Source organism: Phyllobates terribilis, unplaced genomic scaffold (assembly GCF_046119375.1).
Source record: "Phyllobates terribilis strain yellow unplaced genomic scaffold, ASM4611937v1 Scaffold_4__5_contigs__length_816908805, whole genome shotgun sequence".
NCBI lineage: Eukaryota > Metazoa > Chordata > Amphibia > Anura > Dendrobatidae > Phyllobates > Phyllobates terribilis.
Genome location: NW_027362764.1, coordinates 376,260,967 through 376,276,468, shown reverse-complemented (window position 1 = coordinate 376,276,468; position 15,502 = coordinate 376,260,967). Strand labels below are relative to the sequence as shown.

Here is a 15,502-nt window from a genome sequence, read left to right as displayed (position 1 = left end):
TTAGTGCTTTACCATGCCAGATTGTTTTTATGCTACTTTCTTGAAAGAGTTGTCTCATGTTCTTATCTTCAGGAGTGCACCACTCCCTTGCCCCCTGCCTTCTTGCTGCTGGGCAGCCGTTTGCTCCTGAAGATAGTTTTATTCTGGGCAAAGGCATTGCTGAGATGCTGGTCTGAACTGTGTGCTCCCTGATGCTGCTAAGAGTGTCAGCTTTGCCTCTGCAGCACTGGAGGAGTGTGGGCGCATATGACTGGATCATATGGGTTGCAACACTCATGTGACAAACAATGTAAAAGATAGCCCAGGTACACAGCGCCTAGGGCAGATGAGCCGCACTAGTCTAGGGGATAAGTATGCTTTTTTTTATTTTATTTAGCACAAAATGGACATTCAAAAGTGGTTCTCCAGGAGTGGACAAGTCCTCTAACATTGTTGTCATCTAAATACTGGAACCCTGGGTTTCAATCCAACTAGAGTTGCTTTATAAATTTTATTTTTTATTTTGTATTCTCTATGGTGTTGTAACTAATGACACAAAGTTAAGATGCAATTTCCTTTACCTGTTTTATTCTGTATATAAATTCATGATGTTTATTACTACGTTACGGCCTGAGGAAGGCACTAATTCAGAGCTTCAATGCTAAGCCTTGTTGGTTTAGTAATATGTGTTTTGAAAGGATACCACCAGATTCTTCATTTCATCAGCAGTGTCTTGTTATGCCTCCCCCTCTCTTTGTTATTCTTAACTAAAAATGGAGAGGAAAGTGTAAGGTTGCTAACGGACACATAGTTGATGGGATGTTTGTATCACAGAGATGGCTGTCCTCTGTGATGTAACCCGGAGTGTTGCTCTAGTGCACGTAAGCACTAAGAGGACTGTGTTGTGCACCTGGGACCAGGTTACGGGTAGTTTGAGAGATGGGCGGGTCTTGCTACCCACATACCACACCTCTGGGTGTGGTTAAGGTATAAAATGGAGGCCATTATTTGGCACATGTACTGGCTAACCAGAGACGTTGCTAAAAGGACTCTTTACTTTGTTTTTGCCTGCACAAAGGGATGTTTGTTTTCCTTTCGCTTTGCCGGGTTTATGAAGTAATAAACCGACATAGACATTTAAATGAATAAGCTTCCTGTTGGCCTCCCGACGCACCTAAGTGAGTAGAAACCCCACAAAAGATTTGTGGTGATGTTGATTTGCTAAGCCATAGATCAAAATGAGGACCACTGATCTAAGGTGTTCATGCAGTTGATTTGAGCTTCAAATCAACTAGACAGATTATGGATCAACAAGGACCAGGAGAATGAGATCGGAAAAGCAACATGTGGATCACCATAGCTGGAAGTTCTAGAAGAGGCAGGAGCCAAGTGTGTGAACAGCACTTAGGATCAGTATTGCTGAGTAGGCATGCATGTACTTTACCCATATTTACTATCTACCTGCAGACCCTGAAAAGTAAGGTGAAAAGGCCTTGGGTTTGTTCTGGCTAATTGTTATAGGTGTGGTGTTAAAAGGTGTGAATGCTGCAAAAATATGTTAAATATTTTGAAACAATACATTAACAAGGACAGTCAAAAGTTTTTTTGTAACATAGTGTGTCAAGACATTTTGCCATTGAACAAAGTTCTAATTATAGCAATATATCAATTTTCCTTACTGAGCAGTTGACAAATAGGTTATACAAGCTCAAACAGCGTGATGCTTTTGAAGTTATCGTATTTATAAGCTTGCATGCCTATATCCAAATGGCTTAATTGAGGCAGCCTTTAAGAACTTTATTGATCTAATTAGGCTGCCTACTTTTCCAGTATTTTCTTGTTTTCTTATGCATGTCCCTTCCATTTTGTTTATCATACTGTAGCAGTGTAACACACAAATTTTAGCCTTTAGTGCTGTTTTAGTAACACAGTGGTTAACATCCTCACCTTCTAATACTTGAGTTCATGGTTTAAATTGAGCCAAGAGTGTCTCATTTTCCTTTTAGTGCTTTACCATGCCAGATTAATTTTTATGCTGCTTTCTTCAAAGGATTGTCTCATGTTCTTATCTTCAGGAGTGCACCACTCCCTTGCCCCCTGCCTTCCTGCAGCTGGGCAGTCCTTTTCTCCTGACAATTGTTTTTTTCTGGACAGGGGCTATGCTGAAGTGCTGGTCTTTTAGATGCTGCAATAACGAAGTGTGGGAACAGCACTTAGGATCAGTATTGATGAGTAGGCATACAGATACTTTGATGCTGCAGAGTTCAGTGTGTAGACTTCACCTTGAATCATTACAGACAAATAAACAATCAGGCACCTTGTTGTAGCAGACCTGGATGTGCAGATAGCACTCAGGAACAGTAGACGTGAATAGAGAATCAGGTACCTTATAATGACAGAGCAAGATGTGTGGACAGAACTTAAAAACAATAGATAATCAGGTATCTTGAACCTGCAAAGCTGTATGAGCTGAGAGCACTCAGCAGAGTTGAGTACACAATCAGGTACTGTATTGTAGCAGACCAGCATGGCTGAGTAGACAATCAGACATCTTGTTGTAAGAGAGCTGGTTGCATGGATAACACACATATAAGCAGCTGAGGAGACAATCAGGCAGTCTACATTGGCAATTGATTTCAGCCAAAAAGTTGATCATTTCATGGTAGGTTTATATGATTTTTTAAAACAAAATACATATTTATGTAAATTTGTGGAACGTTTATATTCAGTATTGATCCAGCCCGATTTTATTTTGGAATTGTGTGGACAATTTTTAAATTTTAGTGCAAATTGAATTATGATGATGAATAAAATTTATTGACAATGAAACATTTTTACAGGAAATAAATGTTGTGTTTGAAAGATCAGGTTAGAATCTTTCTGTATATTCAGAATCTGTTTTTTGTTTTGGAAAATGAAAGGACCGTAAAACCTCTGTTATTTTGGCCCGTTTCACAAATCCATGTTTCATGGTCCGCACTCAAAATGGCTGCAGGTCTCCTAACCTAGAATCGACAGCCTCATATATGCCGAGTTTGTGCCTTAAGGTCCATACAAGGATAAATGAAACCTGCATAAATCAAACCAGGTTAAAGCATCTGAGTGTTTCCACAATCTGACTTTTTTGAAATGATGTACAATACAAAGTTATATTCTGGTACTGTGTTAACCAGAAAAATCGACGTAAATACTTTTTTGCCCAAAAATGACAAAAGTATTCTTGGAGTGATACTTTTATTGGCTAACCAGAAAAAAATATGTATGCAAGCTTTCAGAGCACATAGGCTCCTTCTTCAGGCAATATTACAAATGAATTCATAAGACACAAGGCACAGCATTTAAGAAATGTTACAGCAAGACATTTGTTCATGAGATGTAAGGGGTGATGCCTCCTACTGATAAGTCAAGGAGATCAAATTTGTTTTTTTTGTTGCAAATGGAGAGGCTGTGGGAATTTTAATTATCTGGAGGTGTGAATTGTGTCCATGTAAGTGAGTCATAAATCCAGATGTTAGATTGAGTCCTGTTGACAAGGAATTGAACATCAATTTGAATTCACAGATTTTTCTCTCCCTGTTCTCTCTGTCCGTAATCCAGGAGGCTGCTTCTTGGCATTCTTGTAGCTCTGTGGATCTGTTCATCTACTATCAGTGGATGGTATCCTTGTTGTAGGAATGTATTCCTCAGTGATAGCAGCTGCAGTTTTCTGTTCTTACTGTCTGAACAGATTCAAATGTACCTCAGAGCTTGACTGTAGATGATGGATTTTTTTGTGTGTCTTGGATGAAAGCTGTTCCATCTAAAATATGCCAGACATCCTGTGGGCTTATGGTAAATTGATGTTTGTATGGTGTTGCCTTTGATGTATATGGTAATAGCCAGAAAATGTATTTGGGATTTTGAGAAGTTGAGGGTCAGCTTGATGGTTGGGTGAAACATGTTGAAGTTATCGTGGAAGGTCAGCAGATCATCTTGTTATTAGCAGAGCATCAATGTAGATGATCAGTGTGTAAGTGAAAATTGAATTTAGCTGCCCAGATTTTCGATTCTTCCTCAGAAAATGGTAGTGATATAGGCTTTTTGGGGAATTCTCATATGGCATACCTTTTCTCAGTATCTCATAGCTGAGAATTTTTTTTTCTTTTCTTTCCTCTCACAAACTGGCAACGTAAAGACTATGCCTACATCTTCAAGATTGCATGTCATTATTGGAAATAAATGGAATGTGTTAAAAGTGTCACAAAACAGTCATGCCAGATGAACAAGTGTCAGGTTTTACTCTTTAGTCCAATTTAAAATCATTCACTTAATTTCTTCAAGTAAGGTGGCATTCACATTACAAAAGTGCTCTACGCTAAGAACTTGAGCACTTATATCGGTTGTTCCACAAACAAAGTACATTTTAATCAATATATCTAAGAAGAAAAATAAGTTCCAGATTTGGATGTGTTAAATAAAATGTTACTGTACTTAGATTATTCTCTAAATGTGTCCCTGCTATGTACTGTGCAATGGCAGTGTCTGGTTGTGAAGGAACATGGTCTCAACCAAGGCCGGATTGGCCATCTGGCAATTCTGGCAAATGCCAGATGGGCTAGTCCGGCTGCGGGCAGAATTTTCTGCTAAGCTGTTAACAGTATCAGCATCCACAGGATGCCGATACTGTTAATAGTTGTGATTGACCACAGATCACTGCCTGTGTCACTTACTCCAGCAGGCTGCGCTTCCCCTCTGCCAGAGGCCAGCACCATGGAAGAGGAAAAGTCATTGGTCGTGTGATGACATCACTGCATTTCACCGCCAGCATCCACTGCGAGACCGATAGAAGATGAAACAGAGGCTGTGGAGGACAAGGAGTCTGGATTAGGTGAAATATGGGGTGCTGAGGGGAGGACCATAATACTGTATGGGGTTGTTTTAGGGGACATCATACTGTATGGGGGCCGTGGGGGTCATCATACTGTATGGGGAAGCTTTAGTGGACATCGTACTGTATGAAGGGGTCTGTGTTGCACCTCATATTGTATATTGGGAACTGTGGTGAATACTATGCTGTATAGAGGGCTGTCTGGTGATCATCTTACTGTGTGGAGTGCTATGGGGCAATCATGCAGTGTGGGGATCATCATATAGTCTAGTGCATAATACTCTAGGGGGTCATGAAAGGGGTATCATAGTGGGTGGGATCACTTAGGGGCTTCAGTAGGGGCAAAATAACGGCATAAGTGCTGCAATACAAATAATTCTATATACGTCCTTCCTCATGAGAATTATTACAATAAAGAGGCACTGAGGGTCATTATTATAAGAAGGCACATCGAAGAATGGTTATCATTATAAGGGAAGCACAAAATGCATTATTATTATAAGATAGCAGAGGTGGTGTTTTTATTATTATAAGGAGGCACAGGGGAATTATAAGGCAGCACAATGGGAAATTATTACTGTATGGTGCTGTTTAGTTGTGAGGAGGCACAAGGGAGCATTATTATAATAAGGATGCACAGGGGGTATTATTTCTATAGGGTTCTGTATAACTGTAAGAAGGCACAAGGGAGCACTGTTACTATGAGGAAGTACAGATAGGCACACAGGGGGCACTGTTGTGAGCAGCCCAATAGGAGGGTACTATTACTATATAGGGCAAAGAAGGGGCATTATTAATGTCTTGGGCACTGATAAAAGCACCATATGGTTTGTGTAGAGGTGGGAGAATGTAAGGAGAACCCTAGAAAAGCAGTAAAGATGTCTATGTGTTACATTTTACAGAGACAAATTATGGATGAAAGAAAGGTCGTGGTGGTCTGGGCCAAATGCAAAGGAAAAGGGAAAATGAATGACAAAATCAGTGAGCACTCCATTGATGAGTGTACACATATATGGTCTGCAGAGAACAGCTGTAGAACTGATATTACCTTTATAGTCACTTTATGGTGGTGATATCAGTCACAGTGCAGTGGTTTTGCTTAAAGGGGTTGTCCAGGCTTGAATTTAAAGTCTAAAACCTACAAAAGACAAAAAATATATCTCATACCCTACCATCATTATATATAAATGTAAAGCAAAGTTGCATAATAAATATAGGGTACTTAGTGAACTGTTTTTGATCAAAAAAAGTATACAAGCCGTCCCACCAGCGGCAAGGTGACCCTAAATTGGGACGGTACCTATACTGTCTATATTAAAAACCTTACTGTATATCAAAGTTGAAGTAATGCATATAAAAGGGTAGACAAATAGGACCGGGTCCCAACTCCAGACCACCTAGGCCCGTGGTAAGCTACATATATACTAATCAGCTCAACAAAGGGGATGCCACACCCTTAAATTGCACAGAATGCAAACAAGACAAAAAACCAAGCAATGTGAACTGAGGTCTAAGATGGTAGACATGCAAGAAATAGGAGCATGTTCACACTAGCAAAAAGAAGCTGATTAGTATATATGTAGCTTACCACGGGCCTAGGTGGTCTGGAGTTGGGACCCGGTCCTATTTGTCTACCCTTTTATATGCACAGTTCACTAAGTACCCTATATTTATTATGCAACTTTGCTTTACATTTATATATAATGATGGTAGGGTATGAGATATATTTTTTGTCTTTTGTAGGTTTTGCTTCTTTTTGCTAGTGTGAACATGCTCCTATTTCTTGCATGTCTACCATCTTAGACCTCAGTTCACATTGCTTGGTTTTTTGAATTTAAAGTCTGCAGACTTCTGAATTCTCACAGTGCACGCATTATGCACTGTAAGGATTTTCTGGTGCCAGGAGTGGGTGGTCATGTGACTGCAAGTATGTGATTTGCATACATGCGGTCACGCGCTGACTAGATTTGCACAGCCTCACTCAATACAAATGAATTTAGCAAGGCCGAGTAGGTTTAGTTGAATGTGCCCCGAGTTATGGAAATAAGATGCTTGTGGTTACATGATAGCCCACTGCTATTACCGCAACTGGAGAATCCTGACAGTGGGAGCTGTGTGAATTCATAAGTCTGAAGTCACATAAACTTTAAAGCTCAAGCCTGGACAAGCCCTTTAATGATCTGTATGGTGGTATTATCAATACTGTATATACTACTAATATTTGATTATGCTGTGGTGGTATTTGTTTGTTAAATTGCAAAATTATTATTGTGGTATATTTATTATTCAATCTTATATATCTATGTTAAAAATATAGGTTTTGTAGTAAATCTTGATTTCATTCAGGCAGTGTAATTTTAGTAATAGATATTCCTATCTGGGGCTCGGGACGGGGACAGCATGGGCCTGTGTGCTTTCAAATGTCAGATGTGAGTTTCTGTCCCTAGTCTGGTCATACCACATCTCCTGGTCAGGCGAAGACACAAGAGAGAATATACAGACATTACCGCATGGGATCACAGATGCTGCTTTCTATGAGACAAAACATTTCCTGCCTGTTTAAAACAAGTTGTACCTCATAGAAAGGATCAACTCTGATTCCATGATCTAATGTCTATATACTATTTTATATCCTCCCCTGACCAGGAGATGTGGTATGATCAGACCATGTTCCTGTACGGTCAGACACAGCCATTTGTGACATGCAGAAGTAGTGCTGTTGCTTCAAAAGCATCCAACAACTATTACAAATAACACAAGCACAGGAGACAGGAAGTGTTGTTCTTCAGAAGCATCCAGCAACTAGAGTGGTTAACACAGTCACAGGAGTCAGGGAGTGTTTTAGCAGAGCCCCAGGGGAATTGTGGGGAACTTGTTATTGTAGCCTGGCTGAAGCCAAAGAGAAAGGTAGTGTGTTATCTGTATCTGACAGAAGGCAACTGAACAGGATTCAGATCAGGAGAGAAACTAAACACAGGTCAGATAATACTCTGCTAGTTCAGGGAGTTTATCGGGCAGAAAGATTAGGACTGTAAGGAATTATGTCGCAGGGATCATCTCCCTCATCAATCCCCCCCCCCTCCATCTCCATGCAGGATAAAGAATGCTGTGTATAATTGTGTCCTTGTAAAGGAAAAGTCTGTGGTTGTGTATGCATAGAAGTGTGATGCTAAAAGATCTAATCTATGCTGAGTTATGCTGCTGAAGAGACTTTCATACTGTGCCTTGTGAAGAAACTACTGTATTGATACTGGAGCCGGTTGCTCAAGAAACTCAGACTGTACTGTAATGAAGATTGTTGCTGTAATATCCCTGAATTGCACTTGCCATGCTTCAGATTAAATTCCACTGTTAAACTGTTGAAAAAGACTCTTGTTAGATGTGTCTGGTCAGCAATTGAATCTATCGTGTGCCTGAGAGAAGCTGCCGCCTATGGTCGCCCTGAGTAACGCTTTCCCCAGGATTCCAAAGAATTCATGAAACCCGTCTCACCCTATCTGAACCTAGTGGCGTGCGTGTAACATTGGTGGCCCGTATGGGGAATCCTGAGAGGGAATTAACATGTAGAGGGAGAAGAGGAAAAGTGTCTGGAAAAACACAGCAGCACAGCACCTCAATTCAACTCTGCTACACCAGTTAAAGGGGATGTCAGAAGAACAGACTTCTAAAGCACACAACCGCAGGCAACTGTTGGGTGCCATTAATGCAAAAATGGATGAGCTGGAGGAAAAAGAAGCTGAAGATGTCATGGGGACTTTCCTTCAGGAGCTAACACAGTTTCTAACTAGGTTGCAGTTGGAGAATGGAGGGGTGGCACCAATTACCAAAAGCATGAATCTCCATCAGCAGAAAGAACTACAGAAATTGAAAGAACAATTCAAAGCCCTAATAACAGCCCTGCAGGAATCAACCAAAACCTCTGAATGGGTGACAGACTCAGACAGAACCTTGACCCTGCTTGGGTTAGATAAATCAGGAAGACAGTCCTCTCTAACACCGCAAATCACCATAAGGAAAGAATTCAAGATCCTGGGACAGATTACAGAGTATGAACAGAAAGAGAAACTGTCTTATATGAACTTGTTGCACCAAATCAATGCAGGCTTACAGAAAGGATGCCAGCCAGATGAGATTGTCGAGGGGGTGGTGAAAGCGATCAGCCCAGGACTGAACCTCCGTAGTACGCTAGAAATGAAAAGTCAATTGACCTTGCAACAGCTGAAGATGATTTTAAAAGGGCACTATAAAGAAGAGAGTACTTCAGAATTGTTCCACCGACTCATTAACCTCTCATAGAAAAATAATGAATCTCCCAAAAGTTTCTTGTTCAGAGCAATTGAACTGAAGGATAGACTGTTGTTTGCATCCAGAGATGTAGAAGCGGAGAAGTTTGATGCTGGACTAGTCCAGAAGAAGTTCTTGAGATCATTGGGAATGGGGTTAATCAGCAAAGACATCAAGTTGCAGCTGAAACAGTACCTAGAAGATCCTGGCATTCTGGACGAAGTCCTAACTGAAAAAATGAACGAAGCAGCTAGTTTGGAGTAAGAGAGCGAACAGAAGTTAAAGAAAGGCTCTGCCCCTAAAATCACCAAAATGAGCCAGCTGAAGTTGGAGACCCCCGGTGGCCAGTCTGAAGATCATCATGGAGACCCTCCAGTGCCACCTCCGAGAGGGAAACTTAAATCACCAACAAAAGACAGGGCTGCCAGCACTGACAGGGAGGAAGTAATAGGAGAACTGCGAGCCGAGTTGATTGAGGTGAAAAAGTTAATTCGTTCCAGGCCAGAACCTGTATCCCTCAGACCCAGGAGTGGGTTCCAAAACAAAAGACCCGTCTTGTGAAGTGTGCCGTTCATCAAATCAGAGTACGGTGTGTGTCCACTGTCTAAGATGTGGTGAGGAAGGACATTATGCCAAGGAATGCGAATGGTCACGGTCATTTGGGTTAAAAGACAAGAGGTTGCCAGTGTGGGGCGACTGATAACTGTGAAACGGAGGAGGCCCCAGAAGCAAATCCAAATCTCACCACACCCCAGAACGGCGCATGAGGTAAAATGGCTGCGTCAGTACTATCCCCAAGTGTGTTCCCGTCTACAACAGCTGCAAGAGAGACAGGGGCATCAGTTACTTAATGCCCAGTGTGGGGGTCAAACGATGTACTCCTGGGAGGACGATTCCTCGGTCAGTAAAGATAGCCTCATCAGCCTAATTGGTGAAAGGTGCTTTATACAGTGCCAGCTAGATGGACTCCTGGTAAAAGCACTGTGGGACACAGGAGCCCAAGCGAGCCTTTTAAATGAAGAATGGAGAAGACGCTACCTGCCACATACCTGCCTTCGGTCGCTAAAAGAACTCAACGGTACGAGACACCCAATACCAAAGATTCAAGATATGCTGGATAGCCTATCAGGAAGTACCTGGTTCTCTGTCCTCGATCAGCATAAAGCATACCATCAAGGGTTTGTTGAAGAGTCCAGTAGACCCATGACAGCATTCATCACACCGTGGTGGTTACATGAGTGGATCTGCATACCGTTTGGGCTCAGTTCAGCTCCAGCAGAATTTCAGAGGAGCATGGAGACCTGTTTGGAAGGATTGAGTTACGATATCTGCCAGCCATACTTGGATGACAATGTGGTGCACAGCAAAACCTTCCAGGAGCATGTTGAACACGTGAGGACCATATTATAGCGGTATCAACAACACGGAGTTAAGTTGACCCCAAAGAAGTGTGAACTGTTCAAAAGGCAAGTCCGATTTCTATGGAAAATTGTGTCTGGAGAAGGATATACCATGGACCCAGCAGAAATCGCTCCAGTACTGGCCTTAAAAGACAAGCGGCCCTCTACTGTCAGGGAGTTGAGGCAGATCTTAGGATTCCTCTCCTACTATCTTACGTTCAGAACTTCTCCAGGATTGCCACCCCACTATACCTCCTTTTGGGGGGGGGACAACAGAGTCAACAACACCCACAGAGAAAAAGAAGAACGCGGGTAGGACCGGGCTTAAAAAGAAACAATGCCATTTCGTCCAAACAGCCCATTCTCTGGACAGCAGACCACCAGGAGGTATTGGAAGAACTAGTAGACTACCTGGTAAAACCACCCATCTTGGGATATCCTGATTTTAACTTACCATTTGTTCTTCATTGTGACGCTTCTCAAGTTGGACTGGGAGCTGCCCTGTATCAGCATCAAGATGGAAAATTGAGAGTCATCGGTTACGGTTCTAGAACATTGAAAAGACCCCGAGAAGAATTACCATCTACATTCCGGAAAATTGGAGTTCCTGGCATTGAAATGAGTTATCTGTGAACGATTTAGAGATTATCTCTACTACAGCAAAGAGTTTGAGGAATACACTGACAACAACCCTTTGACCTATGTCCTCAATACAGCCAAACTGAATGCAATGGGTCAGAGATGGGTCGCTGAACTAGCTGACTTAAATTTCAGCATCAAGTACAGGCCAGGAAAATGCAATGCGGATGTTGACGGATTGTCGAGAATGCCACTAGAGCCTGAGGAGTTCATGCAAGGATGCTCGGAGGAAGTCAGTCTGGAAGCAATTGAGAGCAGTACACAAGCAGTGCAAGCTTATCAAGAGGAAGACACACCATTGTGGTATCCGTTGACGATGGAAACCACCATAAAAGCAAGAGAACAAGATCACCCACTGTCCATTCAACAGCTACCAAAAGGAAAAATCTGTACAGCACAACAGGAAGATCAGATAATTGGTAGAATACTACTTTATGTAAACCAAAATCGGTTTCCAAGTAAACGGGAGAGAGACAATGAGTCACCAGCAGTATCTGTTTTAGTTAAATAATGGACAAAGCTCTACCTCAGTGAATACAGTATCCTGTATCGTAAATGAGGACAAAACCGGCAGTTGGTACTACCCAGAGTATTCCATAGGTTGGTCTTCAAAGAACTCCATGAAAACATGGGACAACCTGGGAGTGGAAAGGACAATCAACTTGATCCGTGAACCTTTCTTCTGGCCATACATGCAGAGAGATATTGAGAGGTACGTGACCAGGGAGTGTGGGTGTCTGAAAGATAAACATCCCAACACATCAACCCGGGCACCTATGGGCAACATCCAAACTACATATCCATTTGAGATGATCTCAATAGAATTTCTACATCTCGAGACATGCAAGGGTGATTATATACATATTGGTGGTGATGGACCATTTTACTCGATTTGCCCAAGCATATGCCATCACCAATAAAGCTGGTCGAACAGAGGCAGAGAAGATCTTCAATGATTTTGCTTTGAGGTTTGGGTTCCCTACGAGTTTAAACCATGACCAAGGAAGAGAATTTGAGAACCAGCTCTTTGGCAACCTAGGAAAGTACTGTAAAATTCAGAGATCCCACACAATGCCCTATCACCCAGAGGGTAATGGACAAGTGGAACGTTTTAACCTGACATTATTGTTGATGTTGCGCACTTTAACAGCTGACGAGAAGAAAGACTGGAAGAGTTCTCTGTCAAAAGTGGTACATGCCTATAACTGTACAAAGAGCGATGCAATGGGTTACTCACCCTTCTTCCTATTGTATGGATGATCGCCAAGACTGCCAATCGACATCATGTTTGATAACCGGTGTCAGAGACTGGCAGAACGTATCCGGAGTACTTTCGAAAATAGAAGGAACGGATGGCAGAGACATACAACATAGCATCCAAAGTGGTTATGCAAGGACAGAGCAAGAGTAAGGAGTACTATGATCGAAAATATTATGGAGCTGAATTGGCACCGGGAAGCCGGGTGCTAGTCAAGAACGTGCGTGAGAAAGGTGGTCCAGGAAAACTTTGTTCGTACTGGTAAGACAAGGTGTATGTAGTCGTAAAGAGGAAAGCCGATGACATTCCAGTGTATGAAATCCGATTGGAAAGAGGGGACAAGAAAACCAGAATAGTCCATCGGAATTATTACTACCCTGTGATTTTCTCCCACCACAACAAGACTTCCCAGAAGCAGATGGACATCGACCAAGATCGACTAAGGGACCACCACAGACTAAAGCTCCGGAAGTGGATAGTGACCTTGAAAGTTTCGGTGAGGGAGAGCACACCATTGTATTTCTCGGACCGACAAGGAGAAGGACATACCATCCTTAAGAGAGTGAACTAAGTCTCGAGTCTCCAGAGTTTGTACCAAGGAGTGCAGATGAAGTCCAATTCAGATCTGATGATCCAACACTGGTCACTGAAGAGACCGATCGACACTCAGGAGAAACGGAATTACCAGACCAAGTGGAAACGGACGATTCAAGAGAAGAACTGGAACTTACAGAGGCAGTTCTAAGATCATCTGAGGAAGTATGAGAAATGAGTGCGGCAGAAGAAACACCTGTAACCGAAGAACCCGTGGAATCTGAGGAACAACCTACCAGGAGGATGTCAACTCGAGAAGTGAGGAGGCCCGTGATGCTGACATACGAGACACTTGGAAAACCGAGTCAAGTGCCAAGGACTGTCGACTGGAAACCGGTATCTCTGCCTGCGGACCAGGTAAGTCCTCTTGAGTGATATTCGCCATCGAGAGAAAGTATGGACAATGTGGAAAGACTTGTTTTGGCCTAGTGAGAGAGAGAGCTGGTTGAAGACGTGCGAAAAGCTCCAGTGGAAGAGATGCTGATTGTTTTAATTGTTATAATTGTTTATTTGTTACAGGAGTACTACAAGAAAAAGGTCGTAGAATAGGTTGTTATAAATGTTATTCCAATTTGACAATGCCAATTTGTATATAAAGTTACTCAACTTTCACCACTGTCTCAGAATTGGTCAGATTGACCAATTAAGATGAATGTCAAGGACGACATTCAAAAAGGCGGGAAGAGTGTGACATGCTTTAGTAGTGCTGTTGCTTCAAAAGCATCCAGCAACTATTGCAAATAACACAAGCACAGGAGACAGGAAGTGTTGTGCTTCAGGAGCATCCAGCAACTAGAGGGGTTAACACAGTCACAGGAGACAGGGAGTGCTTTAGCAGAGCCCCATGGGGATTGTGGGGAACTTGTTATTGTAGTCTGGCTGAAGCCGAAGAGAAAGGTAGTGTGTTATCTGTATCTGACAGAAGGCAACTGAACAGGATTAAGATCAGGAGAGAAACTAAACACAGGTCAGATAAACTCTCTCGACTAACAGTGCAGAGTATTATCAGGCGAAAAGATAAGGACTGTAAGGAATTGTGTCACAGGGATCATCTCCCTCATCAACCCCCCCCCCCCCTCCATCTCCATGCAGGATAAAGAATGCTGTGTATAATTGTATCCTTGTGATGGAAAAGCCTGTGGTTGTCTATGCATAGAAGTGTGCTGCTAAAAGATCTAATGTATGCTAATTTATGCTACTGAAGAGACTGTAATACTGTGCCTTGTGAAGAAACTACTATATTGTTAATGGAGCCTTTTGCTCAAGAAACTCAGACTGTACTGTAATGAATATTGTTGCTGTGATATCTCTAAACGGTCTCATGCTGCACATAACACATCTGCATCTCTGGCTGCTATGGGCATAAAAGGGGACAAACTTATGGTGTGGCACCCATGCTCCCCTGACCTCAACCCCATTGAGAACCTCTGGAGCATCATCAAAAGGAGTGTCTATGATGGCGGGAGGCAGTTCACATCTAAGCAACAGCTCTGGGAGGGTATTCTGTCCTCATGCAAAACAATTGAAGCAGAAACCATCCAAAACCTGACAAATTCAATGGACGAGAGAGTTCAGAAGCTCCTTTCGAACAAGCGGTCCTATGTGCAAATGTTACATCACCTAGAATAAAGTTTTGAGTTGAAAACTGTTTGATTTCAGTTTGTAATAACCTGCTAATGCTTATAATTTCAAAAATGACCATTTTTTTGTTCTTTATTAAAATGAAAAGGTTGAAAACTCTGCTGTGCATAATAATTTGGAACATGCATTTTGAGTTTTTTATTTTTTAAAAAATATACTGTTATCATAGGCAGTTTGTACAAAAACCTTTCAATTGTACTCTAATAGTTATTTGACTGGAAAATTACAATGACTGCAATTCATATAGGTAATTTGGGAAAATCTGAGAAAATATTATTTGCATAATAATTTGGAACACAGTGTATACTCACTTCATCACCAAGGAGCTTTTAAACATCATCTGTCTGGAAGATCAGAGAAGCAATTTCACCAAGACAGAGAAACCCCTGGAAGTCTTCACAACACTGCATGGGCTGGTACATACAACACTACACATCAGTGCAGGTACAACTTCTGTCTCAGTATTATTTCTCTGGATTTATATAGTGAAAGTAGTACACTACTAAATCTAATTGACCTTTGCCCCCACAGTGGCCGGCTGTTGGAACAAAGGTAAATCAGATACAGGCTCTTACCAAACATGGTGTACAATTTATAAGCTCTTGGGTATCAAGTAAGTAAATTAAAGACAAAAGTTTAAGTAAATCTTCATGTTTTACAAAAACCTTCCATAAACAGAAGACTATTTGTGATAGATGTTTTAGACAATGAATAAGCAGTTCTCAAGATGTTCTTACTGTTAACATTGTCTTGTGTCTAAACAAGTAAATACAAAAGAAAAACAGAATGGGTCTCATCTGTCTGTCAATATATAACCAAACCAGAGCATCCAGTGAATAC

At 41.7% G+C, this 15,502-nt stretch overlaps 1 long non-coding RNA gene across 1 annotated transcript in view; it reads right to left on the bottom strand.

Annotated features, from left to right (window-relative positions):
- LOC141264340 (uncharacterized) overlaps window positions 1-15,116 on the bottom strand; it is a 298,797-nt gene extending 283,681 nt beyond the window's left edge. Inside the window, exon 1 of the long non-coding RNA XR_012319892.1 lies at window positions 14,974-15,116. This is a non-coding gene — a long non-coding RNA (uncharacterized lncRNA). The remainder of the gene's footprint in view (window positions 1-14,973) is intronic.
- Between the last annotated feature and the right edge of the window lie 386 nt (window positions 15,117-15,502).